At 48.7% G+C, this 11,343-nt stretch overlaps 1 protein-coding gene across 2 annotated transcripts in view; it reads left to right on the top strand.

The window, feature by feature from the left end:
* KIAA1671 (KIAA1671 ortholog) overlaps nt 1–11,343 on the top strand; it is a 173,916-nt gene that overhangs the window by 36,713 nt on the left and 125,860 nt on the right. Inside the window, exon 2 of one of the 2 annotated variants that reach the window (XM_065904924.1) lies at nt 4,690–4,797. The exons of the other annotated variant lie outside the window; for it this stretch is intronic. The gene's annotated coding sequence lies outside the window, so the exon portion shown is untranslated. The remainder of the gene's footprint in view (nt 1–4,689; nt 4,798–11,343) is intronic. 2 annotated transcript variants of the gene reach the window in all.

Below are 11,343 nucleotides of genomic sequence, written 5' to 3'. Positions count from 1 at the left end.
CACAAGGCCACTGGCTGAGCCCTCGAACACGTGGCACTCTTCACTTTAAACCACAAGTGCTCCGTGACCGTAATGAGTGGCTGGATCCTCTGTTAACCTGAACCTTTCATTAACCGAGGCCTCTCCTCTGCCTCCCTCGCCTCTCACCCTGTGTTTAAGGCAGAGAGAGAAAGAGGTCAGAATAAACTATTCTCAGCGATGCTAAAGGTCATGACTCCTTACAGTGGGTGAATAATTCGTGGTTCAGTTAAACAAGGTTGGGTCTGGGGTCAGGGCAGCCAGCCCGGTCTGTGGCCCAGGCCTTCAGCATGCTGAGCGGGCTGAAGATGAAGTTAGAAGATTAGGGACTGAATGCCAGCTTGTCCCTTCCTGCCCCTGTGACTCCCTCTCTGTGAGCCTCAGTTTACATATCTGTATATCGGGTATGTACCAACCCGGTCTGGTAGAACTTCCTGTTCTGTTCAGTAAGGTACCCAGCCTCCTGTGCTGGTTGAGTCCTTAAAATGGGACTGGTGTGACTGAGGCACTGAATTAAAAATTGCGTTTAATTTTAATCAGTTGACATTTAACATTTAGTACCTACATGGGAAAGTACAGTGCCAGGACCTACCTTGTAGGATTTGATACTCAGTCAATCACTTTGCTTTTTGTTCTTTTTTGTTTGTTTTTAATATTTATTTGGCCACATCAGGTCTTAGTTGAAGCATGTGGGATCTTTAGTTGCAGCATGTGAACTCTTAGTTGCAGCTTGTGGGATCTAGTTCCCTGACCAGGGATCGAACACTGGCCCCCTGCAGTGGGAGCACAGAATCTTAGCCACTGGACCACCAGGGAAGCCCCTCACTTTACTTTTTGAAACCTCAGTTTGCCTATCTGTAGAAGGGGGATAAAAATAGCATCAGCTCCAGAAGGTCACTGGAGAAGTTAACAGCACCCAGCACCGATAGGGGTGGGAGGGGTTCAGGGTGGGGGCAGGGAACGGCATCATTTAAGCCAACAGCTGTTGGCTGCTGTGAGGATGAACTAGGTGGGATTGGGAGTGAGGCTATCAAAGTTCGAATCCTGACTGTATCTCTTCGGCAAACTGCTAAACTTTCCTTGAGGCCTCCACTGTCCTCATCCATCAAGTGGGCCTGATCACGCAGTCCAGCTCAGAAGGTGAATTAAGTGGGGAAGTTTATTTAGTGTGTCGTCTGGCACAAAGTCAATGCTCCACTCGTGTTAGTGATCTGACTATGGTAATTATTAACACAGAGCTTTCCCGGGGCCCAACTTCATAGGTCTGAGGACGAAGCAACTGAATAAACTTAGGACGGTTCGTGGGGTTCTCTCATTGGCGGCTGGGCCAGGTGTGTTTCTTCAGTTTCTGTGCCAGGAGCAGGGCCTGACTGTCGTGCCCCGAGGCTGGCGGCGCCGGGCCCTGACAGGTCCACAGGCGTGCTGGGAAGTTGGTCCCAGAGGAGGAGTCGGAGTCGGCTGCCTGAAGGGCATGGGAGGCGCGGTTATCCTCCTGGGAAAGTCAGGAGAGGACGTGTCAGCTGGCACCGCAGGTTCACGGCCATGGGCGGTGCCCTGATGGGTATGGCAGGGGAGGGGTGGCACAGGGTGGGTGCAACAGCCGGAGTGGACTTGGGCTGTTTACATCCCTGGGTTCAGCCTTGACCATCCTTTCAGGATTTTCTTGTGCCTGGCTTCTCTTTGGGATCTACGTTCCTTGGCGCTGCCCTCTGATTTTAATCAAGGCTTGTGTAAATGACAGGCTCGTATTGGATCTTAGGCCAGCCTTGCAAACAGTATCCACTTAGCCAGTCACTCTTCCTTCCCCTCTCCCCAGCTGGGCAACTGGACTACAGTTTGAGAGTCAGGGTGGAGTTTCCTAAATCACTCTCTCTCAAATTCCTTCATCAGAGAGCTATTCCTTTAAGTCTAGGTTAAAAAAAAAAATCCACCAACCTACCAGTCCCTCCAACAGGCTTCATGTTCTGTTTATTTGCTCGTTATTTACCATCCATTTGCAGAAACCTACTATGTATGAGCCAAATATACTGATGGTATTTTATGTGCACCATCTCCTTTAATCCTCAGAATCCTTTGAGGTAAGTATCACTGAACTTAATTTACTCATAAGAAACTGAGCTTTCAGGGGTAAAGTGGCTTGTCAAAAGCAGGACTGCATTCACTATGTTTACTTAGAAGACATGTGTCCACTTAGCCAATCTGTACCAAATTCTGTGTCTGTTAGAAATGCTTTTGCCTTCATGTAACAGAAACTTTAACAAACAGTGGCTGAAACAGTACATCATTACTTTTCACATAACAGTAACAACAGAGGAGAATAGTTCAGTGCAGCAGCTCAGCTATGTCATCAGGGTCTTTTTCATGTCACTTAAAGTATCGCTTGTGAGCCCAGGGTCCCAAAATGGTTGCCTTGGCTCCAGGCATCACATCTTTGTTCCAGGCAGGAAGATGGGGAGGAAGCACCAGACGCTGCATCTGCCTGTTTTTGAATCCAATGCCATGTCCTTTCCATTTTCCCAGTGAATTCTAGCCTCAGGGGCCTTTTGCCATTTCCACATAACCCCTGTACCATCATTTCCTTTAAACTTTTCACTTTTCTGAAAGTTAAAATTTTATAAGAACTGTTATGAAAATCTCTATTATAAATAGCAAACCAGTGTCTTGTCTTAAATGGAAAACAACAGTAAAATTAAATATAGTGAAAATAAAATTATATTTTAAAATTCACTGCTGCAGCTGATGGTCCAAGCTTGGGGCTGTTTTGTCTTTCTTAAACTGGAAGAGTATAGTGACGGGGATAGCAGGTAGTGTAGGTGTTAAAGTCATGGTGGCACCAAGCAGAGATGGCCTCAGGACTTCATGGAAAGGCACCCATGAGAATCAGAAAGGAAATAGTTTTCACAGGACGTCTTTCACAAAAGCTTCATGCTATACCTGATATCAAAACATCGTGTGTGTGTGTGTGTGTGTGTGTGTCTAAGAGTGCACACGCTCAGTCATGACCAACTCTTTGCCACCCCGTGGACTATAGCCCGCCAGGCTCCTGTGCATTGATAGGCAGATTCTTTACCACTGAACCACCCAAAAAGCCCTTCAGAGCACCCTAAGTGTTACCAAAGACCACCGTGTGTCCCTCATGGACTGTCTTCTACCTCTGGGGAGCCCCATGCTCTCCTATTCTTCCTTGCCTCTGCCAGGCATCATGTAGGTTCTGGGAAGAGGAACCTAGAGCCAGAGGGGTCTATGTCCTGTGCCAGCTGGGGAGGGATCCGTAAATTTTGCCAGGGGAGACCCTCAGGCTTTGTCTCTGATGCAAGGCTTGATGATCAGGCAAATTGCCAAAGAAGGTCGGAAGACACTTTGGCTTAGGAAATCTGCATAGGCTTCCTGGAAGAGGTGTCCCTCCATCTGCCCTGAAATCACGGGTGGGATTTGGGCAAATGGAAATTTTGCTGTGGGGTAAAGGAGTTGGACTGTGAAGAAAGCTGAGCGCTGAAGAATTGGTGCTTTTGAACTGTGGTGTTGGAGAAGACTCTTGAGAGAGTCCCATGGACTGCAAGGAGATCCAACCAGTCCATCCTAAAGGAGATCAGTCCTGGGTGTTCATTGGAAGGACTGATGCTGAAGCTGAAACGCCAATCCTTTGGCCACCTCATGCGAAGAGTTGACTCATTGGAAAAGATCCTGATGCTGGGAGGGATTGGGGGCAGGAGGAGAAGGGGACAACAGAGGATGAGATGGCTGGATGGCATCACCGGCTCGATGGCCATGAGTTTGAGTAAACTCCAGGAGTTGGTGATGGACAGGGAGGCCTGGCGTGCTGCGATGCATGGGGTCGCAGAGTTGGACACGACTGAGCGACTGAACTGAATTGAACTGAAAGGGTTCTCCATGGAGAAGAAATAAGTGAAAAAGATACTCAGGTCATGGGACCTCTTTGGGAATCTGGAAGTGTAGGCAGGGCCTGTAATATAGATCAGGTTTGTTAGTTTTGGCCTATGTGTGGGTGGGTGGGTGCAGATGGTCTAGAATACCTTCCCCAAGGCTATGGACAGTGGGAGCCATTTATTTTGGAGCTGGGGAGTGGGGGGCGGTGGGGGCTGGTGTGCGAGATGATCAGACCTTCCCCGGGTTTGAACCTGAACTTAAGGCAGCTCTTGGGCCAAAATAGGCTAATTCCTCCAGGAATCTATCCGTGCTCAGGGGCGGGGCAGGGGGAATTATTTATTTTTCTGAAGGGCAATGTGCACCTCTCAGGCCCCCTAAAGAGAGTGCGCTTTACGCTCACATTCTCGTGCTGTGCACGTGTAGAACTGAGCTCCTAGGTTCAAGTGCCTCCTCTCTGAACTTCATTCCCGGGGTGGGGCTTCCCCGCCCCCCTCCTACGTGCGTTCAGGCCTCAGAGCTTTCTGGCCGGGCCTAGACTCTTCTCTCCCTGTGACCAACTGGTTTTAATTGCGCTCGCAAATTTTACAGCCAAGTGTGTGACGGTCGGCCCTAAATGAGAGCCAGTAAAGATCCCAGTGATGGCACAGTCAGCGCCCCCAGGGCCCCAGTTTTATTGCTCATTAGACATCTTTATTGGGTCTGCCCCAGGGCAGAGGTTAAGAACCCTGGCCTCCTAAGCTTTGAAGTGAGTCATCATGGAATGTTTTTTCCTTTGGTGTAAAGGTCCATTCTGCATATATCCAAAGCTCGGGGAGAAAAAAAAACGGTGTACATCCTTGGAACCAGCCAACCCACTTCTAGGCAACATTTATCTTGGGAACGTCATTGCATGTGAGTGTTCATTGCAGTGTTGGTTTTAATAGTCAGCGATTGGAAACAGCCTAGGGATACAATAGTGGGGGGTGGTTTCAGTATAATGATGAGATAGCCATGTAATGGAATACTACAAAGCATGAAAAACGGCTTTACAGGTTACACAGTTATTTGATGTGAAAGATGTTTATGACATAATTTTGACATTAAATGAAACAAGGCAAGTTCCTAAACAAATAGCATGGCGTGCCCTGATTCCATTTTAATTTTGAGAGTAAGTCCCCACTTTTATTGGAAATGGCCAGATTGATGGACATCAGATTGCTAATGATGGCTGTTGACTCTGGGTGGTGGGATTTAGGATTATAAAAACATTTTGCTTATCCATATTTTTGAGTTTTTCTGTAATTGTCATGTGGAGAACCTGAAAAGATTTAATGAAGGCATGGGTGTCTGCCAGAAGTGTGCGAGCTTTAGGTAATTTAAGGAGGGGGATGTCATATCCTTGGGGGAGTGCAATCAGTCTCTCAGGGGTCTGAGTTCTCCACAGTCTAGAGCAGCGGGTCACAAACTCTGTAAAGGGCCAGAGAGTAAATGTTTAAGGCTTTGTGGGCCATATGGCCTCTGTGGCAACCACTCAGGTCTCCTAATACCTTGGAAGAAGCCATCGATTGCATGTAAATGAGTGGCTTTGTCTGTATTCTAATAAAACTTTATTTACAAGAACAAGCAGTGGGCCGGATGTGGCCTGCAGACTGTAGTTTGCCCATCCTGGATCCAGAGAAAAACAAACAAAAGCAAAAAAAGCTGCCTGATTAATGGTTTAGGGGTGAGGCCCTGTAACCAGTCCCGAAATAGCACAAATAGTAGGAAGGAACAGGCCAATGAAAGTTGAAAAGACGGATGTTTACATAGAGGCATAAAGGTCACTCGTAACATTCTTTCTCCAAATCAGCAGTTGCACCTGGAGGAGGGGTGCTGGGGTGAAGCAGTTTAGATTATGCGGTGGAGTGTATAAGACGCCAATTAGCTCACACCAAAGGCTCCAAAAAGTCTTGCTGGAAAGACATGAGTTTACACATATCAGCATTTCCCAAGCGCTTTCTGTAAACCACAGGATCCTCTGTGTGGGTGTGAATGCGTGCCACCCACATCGAGTGGTCTGGGACCAGTTGGGGGATAACCCCGTCAACCTGTTCCTGTGGATTGGAGTCTGAAGGGTCAGATGCCCCAGCTCTTAATTCAGTACAACTTGAAATTGACACAGAAGTCAAGGCCTTACTGATGAAGGCAGTTCTTAACAAAAGTCACACATATTCCAGTAAGACACTCAGCTCTCTACTTCTGTCAACACAGAATAAGAATTTTATTGAATCCCCCAACAGTCGTTATTCAGCACCAGTTCAGAAAGAATCATGGGGGACCAGGGGATGTGGAACAGGCAGCTCAGAATCCAGAGAACTGGGCTCCACGGCGGAGGGTGGGGGGATGGGGCTGGGGTGATGAACCCTGGACAGAGAGAAGTTGCATAATGCAGACCTGATAAGTGCTGGCATTGAGCCAAATGAGAATCGCAGAATCTGGCGGGGACTTGTCCAAGCCCTCACTGCGAGTTGGTGGAGGAACTGAGGCCAAGACGAGGGTGAGAGACATGTTGGATGATTCCATTTCTCTGAAATATCCAGAAATGGCAACTCTGTGGAGACGAAGTGCTTGCCAGAGGATGGGGGCGGGGGTGGGGGGTGGGGGCGGCGAGGAAGAGGGAGTGATGCTTAGCTTGTTGGGTGTGGGGTTTCCTTTGCAGCGCTGAAAGCGTTTTGGAACTAGACAGTGGCAGTGGTTGCACAATGCCATGAATTTACTAAATGTCACCGCTTGCACACTTTGAAATGATGAATTTTATGTTATTTTGTAGTTTCTACCACAGTATTCTTTAAAAAGTAGGATGACAGAATAATTCACTGTCCCAACACGGGCACTTTTGAGAACGATAATAGCTGCCCTTATGGGTGTTAAGTGCCCTTTACATTGTAACACCATAAAAGCACATGTTCTGGTTAAGCCCATGTGGATTTTGGAAGAAATCCTGCAGGCAGGGAGCGTGGATCAGGGTAACTCCCACCTCCCACAGCAGATCCGTTTGCTACTCCAGCTTCAGTTTCCTCACCAGTAACATGGGCTTCTGTTAGGGCCTTCTATTTTTTGCTGCTCTGCAGGCGGGATATTGGTTCCATCCCAGTGAGGGATGGAACCTGCACCCCTTGCGGTGGAAGCGAAGCGCCTTAACTGCTGGACCACCAGGGAAGTCCCAGGACCTGTTTCTTTGTGTTGTTAAGGAGATGCATGAGGTCATCTTCCTAAAGCACTTAGCACAGTTCCTGGCACAGGGTATGGTGCTTAATAAATAATGTTTATCTTTATCCTTGGCTTTTGGAAGCTCTGAAAGTGGGCAGGAAGGAAGCCTTGGTGCCTCTCCATCTTGAGTCAATGGGGAGAACACAGCTCTGAGGGGGACTTCCGGTACTGAAGCCTGAAAAGAAATGTTTGCACAAACAACATGAATGGAAATAAGGAGTCTCAAGTGAAAGGCAATTTATAAATATAGCAATTCCTCTCCAGGTCCCTGACACATTTTTATTTTTCATCTGTCCCTTTTCTCTGCCAGACCTTGACCATTAGTTCAAACAATCTTTGCCATTGTCACAGCCTTGAGTACAAAAAAATATCCCATCCAAGGACTTCCTGGTGGTCCAGTGGCTAAGACTCTACGTTCCCATTGCAGGGGGCCCAGATTCGATCCCTGGTCAGGAAACTAGATCCCACATGCTGCAGCTAAGAGTTCACATGCTGCACCCAAGACCTGGCATGGCCAAAATAAATATTTTAAAAATATTCCATCTGTCACCCTCTCTTCAATGGCATTCTCATAAGCTCTTCCCACTTTCCTACGCAGACTCCACCACCCCGCCCCTCTAACTCTCACTTTCAAGAGATGCAGAATAGCCCCTTACATGTGGCTGAGAGGCGTTCACCTTTTGGGGAGAATGTGGATTATTTCTGAGTTTTTGCCATGACTGCCATGGCAACCATCTTTTCTGATCACAAACTCAGGCCATGTAGTATGAAGGGACTTTTATGCCACTTGTGGGCAGGCTGGATACCGGTGAGCTGGTCTACCTGCTGAGTTTGCAACTCTGAAATTTCAAATGGTTTTTGAGTCCTGAGTGTTTTCAAATAAGGTCTATCAGTGTAAATCTGGGATGTGTCATTATTGCATATTGCAGTGGGTTGGATAACACCGCAGAGGGCATCTCTGTGTATGTGGTTTTGTCTTTAGATTCCTTCCGGAGAGTGCTTCCTCTATGGCTCAGTGGTAAAGAATCTGCCCACATTGCAGGAGCCACAGAAGATGCAGGTTCGATCTCTGGATTGGAAAGATCCCCTGGGGGAGGAAATGGCAAATCACTCCAGTATTCTTGCCTGGGAAATCCCCTGGACCGAGAAGCCTGGTGGGCTACAGTTCAGGGGGTCTCAAAGAGTTGGATATGACTGAGCAGCTAAGCACGAGCGAGGGAGCCCTTCCACAGCACGCTTTAGACTCGGGACTAGCAAGTTAAAAATAAATGAATGTTTTGGGGGTGAGGTATATGTGGGGAAAACACTTGATTCATAGTCGGAAGATTTCAGCCGTAACATTCCCCCTCACTAGCTTGAGATCTGACTCATTTTCCGCATCTGTAGAATGGTGGTAATACACCGGAGAAGGCAGAAGGTGTAGAGTCACTTAGTCCTTGACTCTTGATGGGATCTCCAAAAATAATAGCGGGAAGTAAATATTGCCACACTGCTTCTATCACTTGCATTGTCCCCAGGAGCAGGTGAGCATGTCAGCTTCCCACACCCACACCTGCCCTGGATGCTATTATTTTCTTCTCTCAGACATGCTCTCCCTGGAGGTATTTTTTGCACCCTGACCTCATGTCTGGTACAGTGCTGGACTCTGGGGATAACAGCTGTGAACTGGACTCGGGACCCTCCTTTCCAGGAGCTCCCAGTCTGGAGGCAGTTACCACATGCAGGATCAGCACTGGGCTAGGGAGGAGCTCGGAGAGTTGGATAGCAGAGCTGGGAGGCGGTACCTGGACCTGCCCTGGGGCATCAGGAAAGGCTTCCTGGAGGAGGTGGCTGGTGCTGAAGTTAGCCAGGCAGGAAATGGCAGTGAAGGCGTGAAGGCGAGGAATAGCATAGGGTGTCTCGTGACCCGCCTGGGGTTCATGTCCTGAAGTGTATGAGTGAGTGTGAGGGACAGACAGACAGAGGAGGAGCCGTCCATCATGAGACTGAAGCTGGAGAGGATCCAGACCCTGCCGTGGGCCCCAGGGGAGTTTGATCTTCCTTCAGAGGGCGATAGGGAGACCCACCCAGGTGGGCTTTGAGCAGGGGAGTGGCATGATGACCCCTGTGTACTGGAGAATCCCTCTGGCTGCTGCCAGAACAGATTGGAGGAGGCGCCAGCAGAGAAAAGTCACTTACCTGATTGCCTATGTGTCTTGCTTGTTTATGTCACTTATGGTCTGTCCCCACCTTCATCACTGTCAGCTCCATGGGAACAGGGCTTTCTATATGTTTTGTTCACTGCTGTAGCCACAGAGCCTGACTCATGGTGTGTGTGCATGCTAAGTCGCTTCAGCCGTTTTTGGCTCTTTGCGACCCTATGGACTGTAAACTGCCAGGCTCTTCTGTCCATGGGATTCTCCAGGCAAGAATAATGGAGTGGGTTGCCATTTCCTTCTCCAGGGGATCTTTCCCAACCCAGGGGTTAAACTCGTGTCTTTTACATCTCCTGCGATGGCAGGCGAGTTCTTTATACCACTAGCGCCAGTTGAGTAGGTGCTCAGTAATTGTGTATTGGAATGAATGAATGAATGAACTAGAGCCGCAGCCATGGGGAGGGAAAGGAGGGTATGCACACACGCCATTGACATTAGATGTTGGTCCCTCTCCTGCTGGGGTCTGTGGGTGGGTATGTGCGTTTATCATAGTCCTGCTCTCCTGGGGGCAACTGGGCGTGTACTTGGCGCCTTGCACGGGGTGCCACGCGGGATGGATTTGCAGATTTGGGAGACCAGGTTACATTCCGGAAGATGCTGGGAGATGTCAGGACTGGCTCCCAGCCCTCAGCAGATGGTGGCATTCCCAGGAAAACGGCACCCAGAGCCGGCTGAGTGAATGACTGTGAGCTCTCGGATCAGATTTAGGGGTGTAATTATGAGAGATCGACGACAGCTGTTAGAATGAATCAACGCCTCCAAGTCTGAGAGAGAAGCTGCCAAATAGCCAGGTTCTGAATGGAAGGGCTCCTCCTGCCCCGTCCCTTCAAGCTTCTCTCGGATGCCCCGGGAGCCTGTGCACTTCACGGCCGTGCCCCCGGCATCCGGCGCAGAGCCCGGCTTGTGGGAGGAAGGTCAGAAGGATGGAGGGATGAATGCTCTTGATCGGGCGCCTGTCTAATTTCAGCCACTATTGGTGTTGGTGACTCAACTCCCAGGAACATGGTTTTTCCCTGCGTAAAACTGCAGGAAGTGGGAATCTCAAACCTTGCAGATCAGTTCAGGGAGCTCGAGCCTGTGGACTTGGCAGGTTCAGGGACAGCAGAGGTCCACCCGCCGCTACTCCCGCTGCTGCTGCCCACAAATCCTCCGTGTCCTGATCCACTCTGGCCTCCTGACCTCCCAGAGTTGCCCGTCTGTCACCCTCCGAGCCGACCTCCATGTTGATTCGTAGATAAAACCAGACACAGCTCATACCTGGCGTTCCTGCGTTCTCTAGTGAGCTCATGTTTCCCTTACTCTGGCCACCGTGTGAATATATTTAAAAAGAGCGAGCCAGGCCACCCCAGGAAAGAAAAAAAAATTAAAAAAACCAGCATCTGTCTTCTGTGTGAGTGGGCTTCTGAAATGTTTTGGAAGAGACTAACATCTCTTAAATTAAGCATAACATATGTGATGCATTTAAAGTAAGATTTTTAAAGCGTACATTTCAGTCTGTTTCCTTGTATTTTACAACAGGTTAAAGGAAAACCTGAGATTCATGGGTTTCTAGGTTTGGGAAAGACTTCAAAATATTATTTAGCCATCCACTACGGTGGTTTAAAAGCTCTTTCCCCACCCCACCCCCACTGTGTTCACTGATTGATTCATTCATTGATTCGTTCCCGCAACCATATTTATAGATCAGGCATCTGCCTGGCATTTTAAATGGAAACTTGAGAGGGAGCCCAAGATAGAAAGGAAATTACGGATAACAGAGACACCCTTCTGGTTAAGGAGGAAGTGGACCAAGAATCTTTAATCTTGTTTTCCCCTGCTTCCCCCCCTGCAATCTGGCCCCTGAAATGCGTTCAGGGATCCCAAAGTTGCAGGTGACATTTGTAAGCCATGGACCCTGCTTCAGCAACGATGCTCTTGGTGGTCCTTCCCAGGAAAAGCCGTACAGAGAAGCATCTATCCGTCCCACCTTTGGGCAGATGACCCCGTGTGACAGTGTGGGGTTGATGCCATCACA

Source organism: Muntiacus reevesi, chromosome 13, assembly GCF_963930625.1.
Source record: "Muntiacus reevesi chromosome 13, mMunRee1.1, whole genome shotgun sequence".
In the NCBI taxonomy this organism is placed as follows: Eukaryota; Metazoa; Chordata; class Mammalia; order Artiodactyla; family Cervidae; genus Muntiacus; species Muntiacus reevesi.
The sequence above is the reverse complement of the archived record's forward strand: the minus strand, read 5'-3'. Positions and strand labels throughout refer to the sequence as shown.